This window comes from Pararge aegeria, chromosome 22 (genome assembly GCF_905163445.1).
Source record: "Pararge aegeria chromosome 22, ilParAegt1.1, whole genome shotgun sequence".
NCBI classification, from domain to species: Eukaryota; Metazoa; Arthropoda; class Insecta; order Lepidoptera; family Nymphalidae; genus Pararge; species Pararge aegeria.
Window position 1 is genome coordinate 13608135 of NC_053201.1, and position 22836 is coordinate 13630970.

Here is a 22836-nt window from a genome sequence, read left to right on the forward strand (position 1 = left end):
CCTTTTTTCCACTCACTATACACTGTCATAAATTTAGAATCTTTAAATTTATCTCTCTTCAATTAAAATATCACTTGCTTCAAAGGCGAAGGAAAACATCGTGAGGAAACCTGCATGCCTGAGAGTTCTCCATAATGTTCTCAAAGGTGTGTGGAGTCCACCAATCCGCACTGGGCCAGCGCGGTGGATTACGCCCTTAAACCCATGTAACCTTTAATGTACGCATCAAAAGTGCCATATATGTGCCTATTTGAATAAAGAAATATTTGACTTTGAATTACAAACATCATAGGGCAGTTTTCCAAAATTAGTCATCATGTCTGTTACGTATGTACTTACGTAACGACACGCAAATATTTATAAGGTACAGAGATAATTCAAAGGAAATTCGAGGCGACGAAAAGGCTTTTGTAAAGGCAATACACAAAGATTTTCAGCGACGAACAAAAAAATTATCACGTTATTCAACAAGCGAGATCCTATTCTAGCTGCGAATCACTTTATTTAGAATAATAAACGAATAAATATATTCGCCTACATGTTTTCAGGGTTCCGTAACTTATAAATATAGCGAGGTATTTGAATAATTTGAAGCGATTATAGCCCAGTGGATAAAAGTGCGACTTTACTTTGTTCGAGTGCGAGTTCGAATTTTAGCACGCACCTCTTCGAACTTTTCTAAGTTTAATCGGTTTAAGTTATTACAATATCACTCGCTTCAACTGTGAAGGAAAACGTCGTGAGGAAACCTGCATGCCTGAGAGTTCTCCATAACGTTCTCAAAGGTGTGTGGAGTCCCCAATCCGCACAGGGCCAGCGCGGTGGACTACGCCCATAAACCCTGCTCATTGTGTGAGGAGACCGGCCACTAGGTAGTTAATGGGTTGATAGAAAATTCAAAAATGTTTTATTGATGTAGACTTTATTACAGGCACTTATGAAGCGTTCATACATTTAACATGTTACACTAATGTTACACTTATGTTAGTGATGGTGATAACTGCATTCGTTAACTTAAAACTAAAGCTAGGATATGATGATGATTTAAATAGAATTATGTTAACGATACAATATGATCTATGCATTGTAGTAGATACAGCCGTTTTGTGGCAGGCGAAATGCACCATGTGGATTTTTCATACTGCGATCAATTGTTGGCGACTAATGATCAATTTTCACAAGCTATTGTTAGGATTTAAATTTAACTAGCATTATAATTTCCACTTCTTTGTTTTTTTTTAAATTTAATCTTACCTTTGAACGAGACGATCGGTTGTCATTCCGATTGGTTAACGCCGGTAGACGCATAACGGCGGGAACCAATCACATTGCTTGGATCTTACCTGGACGACTATGAGTTTTGGCGGGAGTTTTGGGTTTGTTCTTCTTGGCGGGTTGGATCGTTCTTTAGAGAGTTATGAAGTGAATTGCGAGGTTGTAAAACGATAAGTTCATATTGTCATAGTTTATAAAGTAAATTAATAAAGTGATATTTAAAGGAACTTTAAGAGTATTTTTTTTAAAGATCTGGAATTAAAAATGAATCTAAGTTTTGTATTTTTTCTCTAGTTTACACAAGATGGCTGCCTGGCAAGTTGCCGCCAAACGCCGATAACTTCATTACGGCGTCGCTGTCAAATTTAAAAGCGGTTAAGTACCGGCGACAAGCCCGTAATTGATGAAAACATCTTAAAAGCCCATCGTTACCGGATTTGTCTTCTTTTGTCACTTTAACTTGTTAATTCAATTTTGACGTTTAATTTAAAAGGAAATTGTTTTGACAGTGTTAATAAAGAGTTTGGTAATAGAACTAGCGCTAAGGATTTTGACTCTTTGGTGCTTCTAAGTCTTCTATAAAATATCCTTGGTGATGTTTTGGAAGTGAAAACTTATTTTGGCGCACCGCACACAGATTTCCCCGTAGGTAGTAAGTTGGGCTGAAACGTCACGTTCTGGGTTGAAAGGCGGATCGGGTGATTTCGTGACCGCCGAGTGTACCCGAGCGAGAAAGATCAGCTGCTCTTCACTGTTGTGTCACTGTCTTTGTTAAAATTATATATTGAAAAAAACATTATAGAAATTAAAGATTATAAGAAACACAGTTAAGTTTTTTTTTAACTTCTGCCGTGAGGTCTTAAACACACATTCTCTTTTTTTATTGTGTGGTAAGTGTTGATTCAGTCTGAGATGGTAGCGGGCTAATCTGTTAGGGGAAAAGGAGGTTATATAATGTCCGTCTGTCTACGACTTCTTACATAAAAACCGCTGCATAAAACGCTCGCAAGGTCCTTGTAAAGCTGAAGTCACGAAGGACAGCCTACTTTAGCTTCTACGTGATTTATTCTAGTTCTCACTAAACCTAGGCATGGCCTAAATCGAATGCCTAATCATTAAGGCGATGTTCATAAAAAAAAAGTTTCACCAAAATGATGTGACTCTCGTCACTGTCTTAGGTAGGCGTCACGTAGCGTAGGTACTACGCGTTCGGTCTTTTGTCTTCAAAAGGATTGTCATAAGTAAACACTAAGATTGTTTCAAATTGAAATGAAATGAAATGAAAATAAACTTTATTGTACACCTAACAGAAATTAAATTATAAACAAAAACAACACAATAAAACAGGTACAATGGGCGGCCTTATCGCTAAAAACCTATCTCTGCCAGGCAACCCAATCAAGGAAAGGAAAAAAACAAAAAAACACAGACTTAAGGGTTAGGTTGTACACAACAGCAGAGCAGTTAACAAATTCGTTTGTATGGAAAAAAAAATACGCTTCTTTTGATTTCATATTTTTACAGGGTGTACTTTATGAAATATACTTAAGCATCCTTTAATATTATTACGTAATTCTGTCACACGTTGTACAGATTGCAAATTTGAAGGCGGACAAAGGATGCTTTTAATTCCAGGAAATAGGACTTTAAAAAAACAAAAAAAAACGCGAAGTTATTCAAGGTACTAGTACATATAAATTCCTACCTGTATCTACTCGTCTGGAGCGAAAAAACTTAACGACCTAGGCGGCTGGGATCCGTCGGTTAGAGGTATGTTACATAAAACGTTTTTATGCTCGGATCTCCATCAATTTAACGGTTCGACCATTAAGGTCCATAAACTACGTTTAACGTTTCATTTTACGTTTGAGTATACGTATTTGATGAGCCCACAGATGGATATGGAGTGTGGGATATCCGCTTATGGAGTTGCTATCGGAAATGATCTTTTTAACTGAATACGTGAACATAACAGAATACTGTATGCCATGTAGGTGTATAGCTGTGTAAGAGCATATGTGTAATATCCATTTAGTGAGTCTACTTCTTACATTATGCATTGAAAGTCATCATATTTTTTTATATTCGCTTACAAGTTAGCAGTGGCGTGCACATGGTTTTTGACCAGGGTATGCGTAAAGAAGAAAGATGGCAAAAAAAAGGAAAAATCCATTGCCTTTATGAGTATACAATTTTTTAGTGTAGGCAGTGCTTTTGTGCATGTATAAAGTGCACGCCACTGCAAGTTAGCCTTTGACTGCCATCTCATTTGGCGGTACGTGATGTTGATGATGCAGGCTAACCTGTTAGGGGTATAGCTGTTATGTTTAACTCGTATCTCTGAACGGTTTCTACGTGGTGCCAGCGTTGTCAGCCCTTGCGCAGCAGTGAGCGTTGGAAGTCCCTGGTTCGATTCCTCGTAGGGACAATTTGAGAATTCATATTTTTTGAATTTGCTCTCGTCGGGTCTGATGGGTGGCTTCGGTTGTGTCTAGTTACCACCCTACTAACAGGGCTGTGCCGCTAAGCGATTTAGCTTTCCAGTGCGATGACGCGTATAAACCGATTCAAGGTATGGTTTAAATATAACTGCCTTACTCTCTAACAGGTTAGCCCGCTACCACTATAGACTGCAACATCAACACCAGGTTAGATTGCAGGCAAGGGCTAACTTGTACTGGAATAAAAAAAAACAAAATGATAATTTTATAAACTGAAGTTGTAAAAGAGCAACTGCTGAGTTTCGTGCCGGCTTCTCGGGAGGATGAGCCGTCCGAACCGATGGTAGAGTCGGACAGAAATGACGTTTTAAAAATGCCTATATTAGGAATACTTGAAACTTTGAGTCTTTAGAAGCTTAGATTGCTGTACCTACTTATAATCTCTGTGAACTGTATATAAACGGTTCATAGCACATTTATTCCTTTATGTACCACACCATAGTTTGGTAGATGCACGATTTGAAATAGTAACGGAAGTTTAGAAGAGATGATAGAGAGATGCGGTGATGGCTCATTGTACCCAATGCAGCTTGACTTCACTTTCAGGGGTCCGATTCGAATCAAGGCACGCATCCCAACTTTTCTGAATTAATGTGCGATTTAATTAATCAAAATATCACTTGGTTCAACGATGAAGGAAAACATCGTGAGGAAACCTGCATGCCTGAGAGTTCTACATAATGCTCTCAAAGGTGTGTGGAGTCCAGCAGTCTACACTGGGCCAGCGTGGTGGACTACGGCCTTAACCCCTTCTGACACGTGCGCTGTATGGACCTGTAATGGGTTGATATGACGAAACGAACTGTTCCCATGGAATTTGTAAAAAAACGTGGACGGATAACGCGGGCATAAGATAGTCTATGACATTCTTAAAATGTTATTGAAGCAAATCTTCTTATCGCCCGTCTTTGGCAGCAATACTCGCCAACAGTGCGTTACCAGTTTGGTTGTCATGGCAACACGTCTTTAGCAATAATGATCTAATTTAATCTCCCGAATTCCCGATTTAATCCCTTCGAAACTGCCGTCCGAAATAATATTTTCAGATAAAAGAAATCATGGAATTATTTGAGAAAATGCCGCCTATTACCTTGGCGTCTGAACCTTTCTCGCAAAGTTATGATTGCAGTTTCTTGTTGCCTTATTTGGAATATCATAGAGTCTAATTTACGTAGTTGCCAGTGCTTCGGAAGTTTGTTTCGTTCATAATTGACTCGTGTAATTAAGTTGGACGAGTTCAGAAGTAGGTAAGGGCGGACAGATGCGTAAAATTATCCAATTAAAAGTATTAACGAACATTTGCATTTAGCTTCTTTATTCTATTGTGGGGCGCCAGGTTGAAATCGTTCTCCTTCTAAATATTTTTAATGGCGACTTGCTCAGTCAATAATTCCTTCATAAATTCAAATTCAAAGATTCTTCATTCATGTAGAATATCACAGGCAATTATGAATCGTTCATACATATACGTTTACATAATTGTAAGGGGATGAAGATAACTTCGTTCGCCAACTTAAACCTAAAGCTACGAGGGTTCCAAACGCGCCCTGGTCTAAGAAGAGCCCATAACAAACTTAGCCGTGTTTTTGTTTTTGTATTTTGTAATTTATTTCTGATTAAATAACGTGTAACGTGTTTGTGTGATAAGCATGAATGTCTTTCAGTGTCTGGATGTTTATCTGTAATTATGAATTAATGATTGAATATACTCTTGCACACCACAAAAAGTACATAGAAAAAAAGAAAAGTACAAAACAACGTATACAGTTTAATTATGTATAGTATATTATTAATTAAAATATTCATCAGTCTTAGTATCCATAACACAAGCTTCGCTTACTTCGGGGCAAGATGGCGATTTTTGTATTGTGGTAGTATATTTATTAATTATTTGAATGGACATTGGAACGCCATTCAAGATCTTTGCGGTGCGAAATAGAAACGATCGTCCAAGGTATATGGTCGGTTGCAGATCCTTACGGTGCTTCGAGGTTCGATGAACTGCAATATCATACCGGTATACCCTCTCCGAATGGCCTTGTGATATACGGCCACAAAGAAACACCCACTTCTACCCAAAACTTTCAACGATGCAACTTTGTCACACTAGGGCAAACCTCCCTAAAGTTCCCTAAAAAAGTATTATACATTGTAAATTAAAAAGCTTGGCGCGCGTTGTGTTTTTTCCTTTTCCTTTTTATTGCCACAATAAATAACATTAGGGGTTTATGAGGCGTATAAAGCGTAACGCACGCTCTTGAATTTTTAATTTCCGATACTCCGATACGATGCCGTGAAATTCGGCCGCTATTTACAACATAATATTTCGGGGTTTTGATCTTTTATACGAATAATAAATGTACCTAAAAGCTTTTGGGTTTACATGGTGCTTAGTGTGTATGGTAGAGGTAAGAGATTCACATTTTATTTAAAAAAAATGAGCGTTCCTTCGGCTATATATACTACCACAATACAAACATCGCCATCTAGCCCCAAAGTAAGCGTAGCTTATGTTATAATAATAATAATAATAATAATAATAATATCTTTATTGCCAGATTGTAAGTACTTATACAAGGTGTAGTATAGTCAATTTGAATTGTGCAATTTACAATCAGCCACACAATGGCATGCAATGGTTTACATTAAATTCCACCACAATTAACAATATTTTTTGTCAAATTTATTACATGTTATAGTCTAGGAATATACATAATCATAATATTTTCAATTTTAATGAATGTATATTTTCAAATTATACGTCATTATTAAGTTTTAATTCAAAAAATTCTTTAATATCATAAAAATTTTACACATTAAGCCATTTAAATAATTTAGTTTTAAATTTATTAATTGCTAATGATTTCATATAATTAGGTATTTTATTTTATACTTTAATACACATCATAACACAATTTTTGTCAAAATACTTAGTTTTGGGAAGGTAGTTTAAAACTAAACGATTGGGATTTCTAACATACCTAGGGTACGCATCACTGGCCGTTGTAATAATGCCTTATGCTTTTGCACAAAGCACCCAGTTTCAAAGATGTATAAGCAAGGTAGAGGGAGCGGCTTTAATTGCTTAAATATTGGTCTGCAACTGTCCAGCGGTTATGAATGTTATGAGTATGTTATGGGTCTCATGATAAACATCCAGACACTGAAAAACATTGATGTTCACCACACTGACATATTCCAGTTGTGGGAATCGAACTCACAACCATGGACTTAAAAAGTAGGGCCGCTACTCACAGCGCAAATCGGCCGTCAAATAGCACCATGTACCCTGACCACGTCGCAGTTTTCCTTGATAAAAAGGCTACTTTGAAATCGTCTCATACATTTAGGTGCGTTAAACTTTTAATACCTCTCGCTATGCATAAGGGCTAAAAAAGGTCTAGACGTTAGTAGACGGTTTCATGCTTTTACTTTATTAACAAAAAATGCTAAACGGTGAACATTGTCATCTGTTTTTTTAACTACACAATTTCTTAATTAAGTAAGTTAGGGCCAGATCTCGACTACTGGGGATCGTGCGTCGTTACTTTTTATATCGTAATGTACAGGCGACTACGAAATAAGATGAAAAAAAGTCACTAAACTAAAAGTCCAGTAAATTGTCTTCAATAATACATTAATTATTATTATGGCTAACTACTTTTTCTTTAAAGTAAATAGATAAAGTCTTTATTGCGCTTTGCTGCAAATAAACTACTTAACAAGAAAGAACAAAATAATACAAAGTTGCATACTCCTATAACTGATTATTGTAATGGCACTATACAGAATTTGTAATTCTAACACATAAATTAATTGAATATGAATGTAGTTACAATTTATTACTGGTGTGTCTTATGAATAAATAAATAATTAAATAAAAAAACTTTCCATTAAACTTAGGTTTTAACCTGTGTGTATTAGCACTGGGTCAATAATTATTGATAAAATAAATAACATTCACCGTGCATAAATATACTACGACAATACACACATCGCCATCTAGCCCCAAAGTAAGCGTAGCTTGTGTTATGGGTACTAAGATGACTGATGAATATGTTTATGAATTAAATACATAAATATTTAGAAAATACATATAAACACCTAGACACTGAAAAACATTCATGCTCATCACACAAAAAATTTCTAGCAGTGGGAATCGAACCCACGGCCTAAGGCTCAGAAAGCAGGGTCGCTGAAAACTGCGCCAATCGGCCGTCAATAATACATTAATTAATATAAAATAAGGTACATATAAATATATATCATCATCAGCATTATCACACCCACTACAAATCCACTACAAGGCACGGGTTTCCCCCCCAGAAAGAGAAGGGTTTAGGCCGTAGTCCACCAGTGCTGGCCAAGTGCAGTTTGCTAAACTTCACACGGCTCTGAGAGCTTTATGGAGATCTCTCACGCATGCAGATTTCCTCACGATATTTTCATTCATCGTTAAAACAAGTGATATATAATTGCTTGAAACGCACATAACTCAGAAACGTTAGAGGTGCGTGCCGATGTTAAGCTATTCTATCAATAAAATGATATAGTTTTTGGTTATACTGCTGATAGATTAAAATAGTCCAAGGTTAATTAAGACGTTGAATTTTCAAATGTGTCGATTTAAATACCCTTTCTTTAAAATTGTTATTAAAGAAAACTTATTTATTTTATTTATTTTTATTTATACACCATAAACTTAGGTACTGTTATGAATTTTGTTACCATATTATGTTTCTCACTGTATCTAAAATATATCCTCTTTTTGAGTCTCGCGAGTACACTCAAATCCTAATGGTTAAATGGGCTTAAAGCGGCTAATTATTTTCCCCCTTTCCCCTCTTTTTTCAGCCCACGAGTGCTTTCAGCCGATTCCACTGGAGTACGTATTTATTACGACCAAAGAGATTGCCGTTCTCCCAGACGTTGACGAGCTGAAGTGCCTCACAAACAGTCAACGTGCAATTTTTAATATATTTGACACTCCTTAACTCACTTTCTCTATTACGTTACTGTCTAGTTAGCATAGTTAGTAGGTATATTTATGAAGAGTCTTTAGTAGGTATTAAAATTTAAAAAATAGTGTACATCATTCTATTAGTCAAGCCCTGAGTTTTATAATGGTTATATGAGATCAGTGCCGGATTAACCACGTAGCGAGAGTAGCAATTGCTACGGGCCCCGTATATTTAATACCACTCATCTCTGCCTGACTGACTGACTGACTGACTGACTGACTGACTGACTGACTGACTGACTGACTGACTAACATTTACGCACACACACGCACACGCACACGCCCACGCATACACATACATAGTAATTACATATTAATTACCCAAAATATTGTAACCTAAAGATAGCAAATACGTATTGTATTTAAGATACGTTTATACGTATTTAGGATACGTATTGAGTATTGAATTGTATTTTTACTAATTTATACTTAAAAACCCATGGCAGATCAAGGGCTGTTTTAAAGAATTTGATATCGGCCTCACGCTTGCTTAATCAGGCACTGCATTGGGTGTTTTAATGTTGGCAATAGGCTAATAGTTTCAGAATCTTTTATAGGGGATTTAAAGCATGGGAATAGATACAAAAAAATATATTGTACAAGAAGATATAATACTTCAGTGCCACAATATATCGAACGTTTAATTAAGCTAGCAATGGGTATAATTACGCCCCTCCATAATTCTGCCCAAGAGTGCTTTTAGAACGTTCCCCTCAAGTACGTATTTATTACGGCAAAGCGATTGTCGTTCAACTCGAGTTCGAACGCCCGAGTTCACCCGCAAATTAAGAGAACTTTCAGTTCATTTGAGATGCAAGCGACTCTATAAGGATAATTTGGCTTCATACCTTAATTCTTGATTATACATTATATTTGCTTTTTTTAGCAAATACTAAACTTCAGCAGTGAAGGAAAACATCGTGAGGAAACCTGCATGCCTGAGAGTTCTCTATATAATGTTCCTAAAGGTGTTTGGATTCCACCAATCCGCACTGGGCCAGCATAGTGGACTACGGTTTTTACCCCTTCCCATTGTGGGACCCGTGTAAGTAAGTAACATGCTTATTTCAGCCACCTCGCGATTGACGACCCTGGCGCAATAGTGAGCACTGTGGTTTTAAGCTAGAGAATGAGAAGAATTTTCTTCATTTTTTGTCTGATCTGACTTACCGCTAAGCGATTTAGCGTCCCGGTACGAAGTCTAACTTAGACTTATGATGGCCGATTGGCGCAGTGGGCAGCTACACTGCTTTCTGAGACCAAGGCCGTGGGTTACAGGAACAGGAAAATGTTTCTGTGATGAACATGAATGTTTTTCAGTCTGGGTGTTTATCTGTATTTTATATGTATAAATGTACATTATTCAAAGAATTATTCATCAGTCATCTTAGTGCCCATAAACACAAACTACTTTGCGGCTTGATGGCGATGTGTGTTTTGCGATATTGTTGTAGAATATTTATTATTTATTTATAACTGCCATACTTCCTAACATGTAATCCGTTCTCATCTTAGACTGAATTTTGGATTTTGATTTTGAATGAAAAACAAGTACAGAAATTTTGCAAGTATCACAAGGAAACATTGAGCGAAAGGTATGAAAAATAAGAATAATTAAAAAAATCTAAAAAAAAAAAAGAACTGAAAAGGAAAGTAAAATTAAAAAATATATGAATAAACGTCACTACATAAGTGCCTGTGATAGGTCTGCATGAAATAGAATTTTTTTTTAATTTGAAATCGTGTAGTGCTAAACTACGCCAAAGAGTCGGCCACTGGTGTTGTATTTATTAAAGCTATTTACTTGAGATAGCGCCCTGAATACTGTAGCCATTATAATTTTTATGTAACTTCCCGTAACTTTCACAACTTTCACCTGAAGTGTAGCGGGGTGGAGTGAAGCGGAGTGGTGTGGAGTGGAGCGGAGTGCACTAAGTAGGGAAAGCAATTTAAAGAATAAGCATTATAATCAAGTTCTGCCATCAATCACCCCGCCCGCGCCATCTGTCCGACACTTGGGGAACTTTGACCGTGATATTCATAGTCTAGACCAAGATTGTAGGATTCCCGAGGTCAGACGTTGACGTTTAAAAAGTGCTTATAAACTGGGCCTGCTTTAAATAAAAATCCTATTATAATATTAAGGATTACTTAAACGATAATAAAGCTTGGGTGTGAATTGCTCTAGCTTCAAAGCTGAGATGAGAGATGGTAATAAAAAAAGAAAATTTACCCGGCTAAGTTTTTTGTGGGCTCTTCTTAGACCAGGGCGCGTTTGGAACCCTCGTATCTTTAGGTTTAAGTTTGCGAACGAAGTTATCACCATCCCCTTACAATTATGTAAACATTTATGTATGAACGCTTTATAAGTGCCTGTGATAGGCCTACATGAATAAAGAAATTTGAATTTAAATGTCAGGAGTGTGGCAGTTATTTTAAACCCACACCTCTAATCGGTTTCTACGTGGCATCGTTAATTCTCATAGCGGTTCGTCTTTATCGGCCGGGTGGTAACTAGCCACGGCAGAAGTCTCCCACCAGATGTGGAAAGAAGAAGAAATGTGATCTTGTCTGGTTCAGGTTTCGGTTGTGGGTAGTGCACGAGCCGCCACAAAGCTTTTTTCAGTTATATCAATAACTGAAATACCCCTAACATTTAGGTCTTCAACCATTATACACTCTCCCATCATATGCTCGAGTTTAAAATCCAGTCAAGTCAGTTCACCGGACCCGTCGTACAGTGAGAAGGTTTTAAGCCGAAGTCCACCACGATGGGCCAGTGCGGACTTCACTCGCCCTGCCCTTGCAAACGTTACAGAGAACTAGCAGGCATGCAGGTTTCATCACGCACTTCAGGTAAGCAGGTTTCATAAAATGTGATATAAAACGTACATAATTGCGAAAGTTAGTTAGGGTCGTGGTTCGTATTTGGTCCCTCCGAGTTATGAGTTCTAAAACTGTGAGGGATACTCTCATGTGAGAGAAGAAGAGAGAAGAGTAGCTTGTGTCCACAGTCCACAGCAACGGTGGGCAATAATCACAGCGCACTTTATAAACATTAGCAAAAAGTCCACCAGATTCCGAACCTAAAACTAATACGAAAAAGTTTTTTTAAAATTGAAATTTTAATTTATTTTAATTTTTTTTTTTAATTTTAGATTTTAATGCTAATAATTGTTTTTAATTGAGTTTTAATCTTTTAATTTTTATATCATTTAGTATATGAGTCTCTGAAATAAAACGTTTTTGTAATAGGCTAAGTATGAAAACAACGAGTCGGGATCGTCCTATAGACAGGGGACCCAATCCGAACAGTATTTACGTTACCCACTAACTTTCGTTTAGTAAATGTATTCAACTTGATTATTCTAAATCAGCTTTACCCAAACTTTTCCGTAGTCCAGTTATTTTACGCTCTTTTCCTTATTTACTTGTTTTTAGGGTTCCTAGCATCGGATGGAAACAATAAAGCCATATAGCCACGTAATCGATAATAAAGCTTGGGTGTAAATTATTGCTCTAACCAGGTTGCTCTTCTTATAATTTAAAATGACATTGTGAGATGGTGATAACAAAAAAAAACACCCGGCTAAATTTGTTGTGGGCTTCTTCTTAGACCAGGACGCGTTTGGAACCCTCGTAGCTTTAGTTTTAAGTTTACGAATGTGGTTATCGCCATCATCTCACTACCGTTTAATTCTTATGTACGCATCAAAAGTGCCACCTATGGGCCTACTTGAATAAAGATATTTTTGACTTTGACTTTGACTTATAAGGTCACTCGCTTGTGTATCTGCCTATTTAGGGTATGTGACTTTATTTTTAATACTAACGGACAGCAGTGTCCTTTGACCACTGCTCCCTCTGCGATCACTAACCCGTCTGCCCAGCGTGGTGATGGTAGGCAATCCCCACCGTTTTAGATCTACATTTACCTAAGTTTAAACAATATATTAAAACACATTTAACAAATCGTGGTTACTACACGATTGATGAATTCCTAAACGACAAGGCTGCTTGGAAGCAGGCCACTCCGCTCTCATCTCTCATAAAACAGAACAGAACTTCTCAGTGAAATCTGCCTTCCGAAACGGTGGTAGAGTCACTACAAACAGACTGACTTGACGTTTCAATCTAATTCATTTTATAAGTCTGATAAGTTTGGGAAATAAAAGAAAAAATCTGTTAAGTTTGGGAATTTATAATTTCTGAAGTTTGTCTGGTCTGGTCTGGTGGGCGGAGGAGCGACGGCCAATCGCTAGTTACCACCCTATCGACAAAGAAGTGCCGCTAAGCGATTTAGTGTACCGATGCGATGTCGCGCTGGAACCGATCACTACCATACTCCCTAACAGTTAAGCTCGCTACCATCTTAGACTGCATCACTTACCACCAGGTGAGATTGCAGACAAGCGCAAGACTTGTATAGCACCATAAATAAATAAATAAATAAAAATACTACGACAATACTCACATCGCCATCTAGCCCCAAAGTAAGCGTAGCTTGTGTTATGGGTGCTAAGATGACTGATGAGTATTTCTATGAATAATATACATAAATACTTATAATATACAGATAAACGCCCAGATACTGAAAAACATTCATGTTCATCACATAAATATTTTCCAGTTGTGGGAATCGAACCCACGGCGTTGGACTCAGAAAGCAGGGTCGCTGCCCATTGCGCCAGTCGGCCGTCGTCAAAAAAAAGGGAAAATTAGTATGTCAGCTCCGACGCACGGCTGGAGTTAACTCCTTAAGTACGATTGTCGAAACATACACAAAAAGAGTTTATTTAGCTGAATAAAGATTAATAACATTTGATAGGGTTAAAAATCCTGTGCAATTTATTCACCCACGGCGGAAGTGTAACTTTTAAAAGTAGCCTACGGGAGATTGAGGTGGATGTAGAGTATCAGAACTATTAGGATAAATGTAATGTTTATTATTTAGTTTCCATGGTAACTGGAATAGGTACAAAAATGTTTTCTATCTCACTCTGTCCCATACATGTATGTGTTTGTTTTTTTATCTAGGAACTTAAATAGGAAAAATAAGTTAATTAAACGAAAGCGACGTTGCATTTTTGCGCATCACAGTTGCCGGGCATGCAACGTCGCAAAGCGAAAACGTAACGAGGTCATTTATCAGTAGATTTTACTCCTCACATTTTTCTCATACCGGGCGCCTTATATATGAAAATCGATTCTTAAGGAGTAAACTCCAATAAAAAAAAAGTTGTATTATAAAGAAAATTTTAAGAATCCCGAGATTTCATGATATTTGCAAATCCGGTCTCAATCATGAGAAGATTCCAAAAATCCTGAAAATAATAGCCTCGTAGAGTCGATCTAAATAGTGATTGCGACGAGCAAGTTTTCGCAATTGCCCCTCCGTGTAGGCAACAATGGCGATTGATTAATGTTAACTGCGAATTTGTGCTTTTGATCACACAATTTTATGCACATTTTATGAATAATTAATTGAATAATTAATTCCGTTTGGCGAAAAACCTTATTAATCACATAATAATTTATTATATTTTGTAATTATTGGAAACTAGCGGATGCCTGCGTTCTTCGTGAATGATTGAATTTTATTCCTCGTTATTATATGGGTCTTGTGCTAGTGATATTTTATTTTCAGCTGTCTTTTTTGTGCATGATTTTCGGTATAAAATAAAAAAAAATAATAATGGTTGAACGTAATTTTTAATAAGAAAAATTTAATGACACTGATTTTTACCACATCCAGAGCTTTTTCCGGAAAAAAGCAGCAATCCAACATATGACAGTTTACGCAACTAATTAGTCCGACTTTAGATCGCTTAGTTTGTATTCATCCACAATTTCACTTATCAATTTCCATATCAACGGCTCGCTTCGCCAACGCGTTGTGTACAGCCCTCTGCGCCACCAGATGGTCAAGATTCTGGTTCATCAGGGACAGGTTCTGGCCTCCGAGCCCCAAAGCCTGGCCACCCAGTGCCAGGCTCTGAGTGTGCCAGGCGATGAGATTCTGACCTAAACCTAAATTCTGGCACGCTAGGCCTACGGTGGAAAATAGAGGATATTATCAAAATTAAGCTTAATTTGCTATACTCCGCGAAAAGCAGGAGAATCTGTGTGGTGTAATTTATAATTTCTTCAATCCTAATACTCCACACCAAACAGATCCTCGGCAATACACCCTCTACGCACGTTTCGCTCCGAAACCGGAGCATCATCCATCATCATTAAGACAATCTGAACAATGAATCATTGTAAAGTCAACATCTCCTGATGATGCTCCGGTTTCGGAGCGAAACGTGCGTAGAGGGTGTATTGCCAAGGATCTGTTTGGTGTGGAGTATAAGGATTGAAGAAATTATAAATTACACCACACAGATTCTCCTGCTTTTCGCGGAGTATAGCAAATTAAGCTTAATTTTGATAATATATCATGGATTTCCGCAAAGTAACGCCTGCTTCTATACAATACGAAAATAGAGGAGTTTAACTACAGTATAGAAAGAAGCTTAAGAGTTATGGACGATATCGAGCGGAGTATGATATAGGTTAGTTTTGACGGAGTAAGAAATTGGTGATATTACGTTTTTTTTACAAATCCCGCAGAACCAGTTTGTTTTACCGGGATAAAAAGTAGCCCATGTTTCCATCCGTCCTGCCAACTAACTTTGACGGCCGATTGGCGCAGTCAGTCGCGACCTTGCTATCTGAGTCCCACAAGGCCGTGGGTTCGATTCCCACAACTGGAAAAAGTTTGTGTATATTATGAATTTTTATGAACCTATATTATACATAAAAATATACTTCTGGGCTAGATGGCGAAGTGAGTATTACAAAAAAAATTGGAAGTTATCTTCTTGACACTGTTATTGGAAAATACCTAAGTCTAATCTGAATCGATTACATTTTTCTTTTTAGCAGCGTTGAGCGATGTTCGGTAATGGAAAAGCTTAGGGGTTCGCGTCACCGATGACCTCGACATGATGGCGTGATTTATTACGCCAGACTAGCGACGCGTACCTACATGTGTACATATACACGCATATACATGATTAAATAAATATTCCGTCTTCCCCGATACCTATAATCTGGGTGCCTTCAAATAAACAGTGAAAACGTATTTGACGGCCGACTGGCACAGTGGGCAGCGACCCTGCTTTATGAGTTCAAGGCCGTGGGTTCGATTCCCACTACTGGACAATGTTTGAGTGATGAGCATGAATGTTTTTCAGTGTTCGGGTGTTTATATGTATAATTTAAGTATTTATGAATATTATTCATCAAAATATTCATCAATTATCTTAGTACCCATAACACAAGCTACGCTTACTTTGGGGCTAGATGGCGATGTGTGTATTGTAGTAGTAAATTTATTTATTTATTTATTTATCTTATGATTTATATTAAGATGGTGCGCCTAGCAAGCGCACCATCTTAAGCTGTATCATCACTTACCATCAGGTGTGGTTGCAGTCAAGCACATGTCTATGCATATATTTAAAGAAGAAAGTTGCATGTGATTTTAGGGCTGTATCTAATTTCTATCAGTAAAAAATATGGCAGCGGTTTACTCAAAAATTATTAGGTTTATAGTTTCACAGATAAGTGACTTAAACTTTAAACTTTAAAATGATGTTGGAAAAGAGCAATCTGCTGAGTTTCTTGCCGGCTCTTCTCAGTGGAATCTGCCTTCCGAACCGGTGGTAGAGTCACTACGAATAGACTGATTTGACGTTTCAAAATCACTAATCAATTAGGACTAATTGAAATTAATGAATTTTGAAGTCTCAGAGACTGTAAATAATGTACCTCTGAAGCCCGTGAAGCGTTATTTCGGTTTTTATTAACACGTTGTATACAATCAGTTAGTGTATGCAATATGCATGGCTAAATAAAAAAGCATCAGAGAGCTCCGCGCCCCGAAAATAAAGCGGAAGTACTAACCACTGGGCTATCAACGCTTCTTCCTAAATATAAATAACGTTGAAGCTCAGTCATTCAACAAGGGATATTTGTTACGCATAAGCCAACGTAAATAAAAAGGGCCATCAGGCGTCCCTCGGTCCGCTGACGCCTATAAATGCCCACAAATCGCCACATCGGCCTATCGTACGACCCATCTCGGGAACGCGCCTAATATTTCCGACAGATGGCGTCCCAGACTAAAATATGGGTCGGAACGAGCAAATTATTTCCCGTCCCCATATGCTTTCGAGTCACAGTCATAGTCGAATATTTCTTTATACAAAATCACTCTAAGGCGCTCATGATACACAAAATTTCTACATGGTATTGTGAGAATTTACAAAATTAGATTTAAAAGGACAGGATGCGAACAAAGACAACTTATCTCCAAAGATATATCTTCCAGAAGTCCTCGAATGTGAGAAAAATTGAAGAGTAGAGCTGAGTTGGTACTTAAAGGAATAACTGATACGAGGACATAAATAGACATGCACAGATTTAATATAAATATAAACACTATATTATACAAACTAAAATGTATAAATACATCCAATAATATATGAAAATCAGAATGAAATATAAATAATTTTAGTTCAGCAAAATCCGCGCCAGCGTCTTTCAAGACTTCTGCCCGAATAGGTTCCTACCTCTAGTGATTGGTCTCATGCAGGAAGCAAACTAGAACGACGGTACGGACGCATTTTAAGTTCTTTCTACCCTCACTGTAACTGCGTTACTACTCTCACCTCCATACTAAATAAGAAAAAAAAACTACCGAATACCGGTGTTCAGAAGAATCCCACGTTTTTTACGCTGTAACAGTAGCCATGTCTTTTCTATATTAATATTATTATTATTTTTTTAATTCTCCTTTAATTCCATTAAATGCAATGATAATTAAGCTTAATTTCTTATACTCCACAAAAAGAGACGTTTACTCCTCAAGATGATGAAGATGTTGACTTTCGAATGAATGTAAAGACAACATCTCCAGGATGCTCCGTTGTCGGAACAAAACTTGCGTAGAGGGTACATTTCCGATGATTTGTTTGGTGTGGACTATAAAGATTGAAATCTCTTCTGGATTTTGCGGATCATAGCACGTTAAGTTTTTTTTAGTTGCATTAGCTTTTTTAAAATGTTCTAATACACATACTGTCCAAAAAGAGTTGTTTTATTTCTTCAATAAAAACATAACGTCTCTTGAAGAAAAATTAAAACCTGGTTATGCCAGTTTTTTAAAGTGCATTCTAAAACTTTATCGTGTTTCCGCTATCGTAGATACTTAAAAACTATTAAAATTACGTAGCGCTAAAAAGCAAACTTACATTCCTACTTTCACTTTATCTTGTATACTCAAGTATACTCAAAGATCAGGTAAAGCATGCAAGGATCATTTATAATTTCGTCTCGGTACTAGGTCACGTCTCAGACTAAAGATTAGCTAATCTGCAGTCCCGGGAGCGCGCGAGATTTACGTTGCTCGCCTGTTAGCAGATGGTTAATTACATGTTTAAACTTGAACGAAAATAAATCTGGATTCTCTCAATTTTCAGGTAACGTTGACTTGCAATATTTAAGATGCTAACAGTAAGATTATGTGTCTGGTGCAGATACTTAGTTAAGAGCAACCATATTTTTAAGGCTTCGGCTTTCCTTTCGTGGATACCGAGTTCGAGCCCCGGCACGCACCACTGACTTTTCGGAGTTATGTGCTTTTTTATTTAACCAATTTAAATGTCACTTGCTTTACGGGTAAAGGAAAACATCGTCAGGAAAACATCGTCAGGAAACCTCCATACCTGAGAGTTCTCTATAATATTTTTAAGGGCGTGTGATACCAACCCACACTTGGCCAGCGTGGTAGACGGGTCTCCTGTCAGAATGAGAAGGGTGTAGGCACCCTTCTCATTCTGACAAGAGACCCGTGCCCTGTAGTGTGCCGGTAGTGGGTTAATGATGATGATGATGTAAAAGCTTTAAGGCTTCGTCTGAACCATGGGTGGGATGGAGGGTCCGTCATGTTGGCTTTACTTCGGGACGTCCGAGATATATAAAAGGGTTCCCGGTGAATAACCACCAAGCAGTGCCCGGGCTCCCGCGTTAAAGACGAGGGGATCGGGACAGCTTGACCCCCTTGATGAATATTTTGATGAATAATATAAATAAATACTTATAAACACCCCGACACTGAAAAACATTCATGTTCATCTCATAAAGATTTTCCAGCTGTGGGAATCGACTTGCTTTTACCATGACAGCCGATTGGCGCATTGGGCAGCGACCCTGCTTTCTAAGTCCAAGGGCGTGGGTTCGATTCCCACAACTGGAAAATGCTTGTGTGATGAACATGAATGTTTTCATAAAAATATTCATGTTCATCTTAGTACCCATAACACAAGCTACGCTTACTTTAGGGCTAGATGGCGATGTGTGTATTGTCGTAGTATATTTATTTATTTTACTTATAATCGAACCTATGGCATTGGGCTCAGAAAGCAGGGTCCCTGCCCACTGCGCTAATCTGCCGGAATGGGTTGAATATGATGATGATGTTTACCGTAGTTCGACTATAACCAATACACTTGCTTTAACTTTGAAGATCAAAGATGGTTTTTATTCAATTATGATAATTTAATGAATAATGTCTCAATGAATTACCGAAAAAGCGGAACCAGTTTTCTGAAAAAGAAATCCTCGTGTACACATTAGCCCTAGATAAAACTTCACCGAGTACTAGGTGAAATACAGACTAAAGCCAACTCCGTGCAGACTCAGTGCAAAGTTCACGAGCTTGCCGTGCTTTCTGTCCATTACGTTTTTGCAGACCTTGTATCAGGTTCACTGTGCCTTACCCTTTATTCCTGTTCCTTTGTCCATTTCTGTAGTTCTTCGGAGTTCCAAGGGCGACTTTTTGTAACCAACCTAGATCGCTTTTGCTAGCGTATTTATGGGAGCTAAATGAGTTTCAGAGCTTAAGTACCATTAGACCGGGCGTATAGCTTTTAGGATCAACGGACGCTGGGGTCCCAGCTTGCTGGAGTGCCTTCCCGCACTATTAAAACGTTGGTGTCTCATATACCCCTTATATAAGACTCCGGTGACTACATCAATGCGAATCCCTGAAAGAAAGTGGCAAAAGAAGATTATGGGTATCTCTAGAAATTACTTGAGTCTAGCAGTGGACATCCATTGGTTGACACTACGATGACTATGCAGTTCTGCAATGAAAGGGATATATGAAGATAACCATTAAACCAACGCGACGATCCTGAAGAGTCCAAAATATGTGTCTGTGGTTCTCACTGATAAAAAGGTGCAAATACTCGAAGCTATCATTCACAAACTTGGTTCCACTAAATAGTACGGGGGACGTACTCCTGCGTTGATATGTGGCGTATTGCTCACTCACGGTGGCACCCTGGTGGTGGAAGACAGGCAGGTATTTTCGTGTAATCTTTCTTGATGGAAAGCAGAAGGTCTAGACCCATTTTTTTTGGGATGTTGGGACGAAGGGGAAACCTCCAGACAAGATAGTCTACTTCCTGGGGGAGAAATGACTAACCCAGACCCATCTACAACTAGAACATTCCTATACACTTAGTTGATAATATTATATATTATTATTTTATATCATTCCTATATAGTGTGTTGATTAATAATTTATTTAATATATTGTGATTAAGTATACATTATTTGTATGTGATAATATGTTTTCCTGTTTTATCATATTTATTTAATTGTGTTTATTAGTACGTATTTTGTGTATGTACTTAAATGTTTATTAATTTACTTACACTTTATGTGTTTATGTACCACGTACCTCTTTTCTGAACTTGAGTTTTCTTCGCAATTGGTTGCTTGGAAGAGATCGCAATAAGGCCAAATTTTTTTTTTAAACTTCCTTTGAGGGTTAGTATATCAGAAAGATAGAAGATGGGTCATCAACCTCCCCATTCCCCTTATGTCTCTAATGGGTCCCGGGACGCTACGCAAGCCTATCAAGAGGACCCATCTCGTGGAAAATGGACCTAATATTTCCGAATCGTGGCGTTTGCAAGTAAAATATGACCAAAAGTGGACCGATTATTACCGGCGCTCTAATTTTCGACGACCTTGAACTACTTCAAATTGCATCTTATAGCAGAAAATTAAACAATTCTATTCTTCCATAACAAATTTTATCCTCGTTACTATTTTTAATGCGGTCATACTGACCGGAAGTACCTTTTATGGCTTAAAATACAGCTGTACTCGATTTGGCGGGGGAACTGAATTGACAGAAACAAAACATTAGTTTGACTTCATTTTCTGCGTAGAGTTAATAGGTCACAGAGTAATATAGAATATTTTTAGTCTCATAGAAGAAAAACGCATTATTCTTGTCTAGAAGAGAGAGAAAGAGAGGAATAATATTCTGTTATTACCTCTTGAGCTTAAATTAGCTGAACGTATTTTGATGGGATACCATGTAACCTCTCTTTTCGTCTCAGTCGTCTGTGGACCAGTAGTGTGTTGATTAATAATTTATTTAATATATTGTGATTAAGTATACATTATTTGGATGTGATAATATGTTTTCCTGTTTTATCATATTTATTTAATTTTGTTTATTAGTACGTATTTTGTGTATGTACTTAAATGTTTATTAATTTACTTACACTTTATGTGTTTATGTACCACGTACCTCTTTTCTGAACTTGAGTTTTCTTCGCAATTGGTTGCCTGGAAGAGATCGCAATAAGGCCATTTTTAATTTTTTTCTGTAAATTTTTATTTTATGTGCAATAATAGTATATTCATTCATTAATACTTGTTCGGATATTTTTTATTGATATACTTCCCTACCTTTAAAAATTCGTTGTACAGTAACATGGACTACTTTTGATTCATCAAATTCGCAAGAGTTGTTCAAATTCAAAATTCATTTATTTTAAGTAGGCCTAGTTTATAACAACTTTTGAAGCGTCATGTCAGTCCGTTTGTAGTGACTCTAACACCCAGACCGATTCGTAGGAACATTCGTATTCTCACACCAAATATTGTTCTTTCTACACGCCCTAGTAAAGTAACCGTTTATTTATTCACCGCGGGTATTACCGAGGGATGCAGCTAGTAGCCGATAACCCTAGTATATCAATCAACTAATCAATCCTAACCGTATTCGGTCACAGACACTCTTCCGGACTCTGGCTGAGAGCGCCGCTGGTGAGCTCTTAGGTGACTCGCATAACCTGTTTTTGTGCTAAACGTGCGGCTGCATTCGCTACACGTCAACACACCGGCAATGTAGTTATATGATACGGCCGCTGGTTGTCGGGCCTTTAGCTCGTCGCGTTTAGCATCAAGCGCCTTAAATCGTCTCAACTCATATTTCATCACGTTCGTATTTACTAAGCGCCGCCAATGTGAGCGGTCTCTCGTAAAGGTCTCCCATCTTGCCGGAACCATGTAACATTGCTTCATATATGACGCTTCAGCACATCTTTATACCGCAGTATATATATACCCTAGTAAATATACTTTGTTTTCTATTATTACTTTCACCAAGGGTTCTCTGTAAGAGGTTGCTTTTGCAATAAGGCCGCCTTTGCGCAAAACTGTTTAACTTTTTTTTTTTAATTGTTTTTAATTTTACTTATTTTTCTTTTGTTTACTTTTGTGTTTCTTGTATTGTTTCTAAGTTTGGGCAATAAAGTATTCTAAATAAAATAATAAAATAAATATAGTTAGTACGAGTACTCGTACATATATATATCCGTTCGTGGGAAGGATAATTTAAGGTGCTGGAATACGGTTCCAAATGTCACTATAGCAGTGCTAAGCGCACGAGCGATCATTAGAACTGGGTGCTATTGCAGTAAACAGATTGCGCGCTGTTAATCTCGGCGCCAGGCTCTAGATTAGCTGTAATCTGTATCTGTTCCGCTACGAGGCTATGGATTGTTTAAGGCCCAGCGTTAATTTGCTGACTCGAATGCCAAAGCGATGGCTCAGTTATTAGAATAACTAGAAACGGGCATAAATTAATATCATTGAATGAATGAATGAATGAATACACTTTTA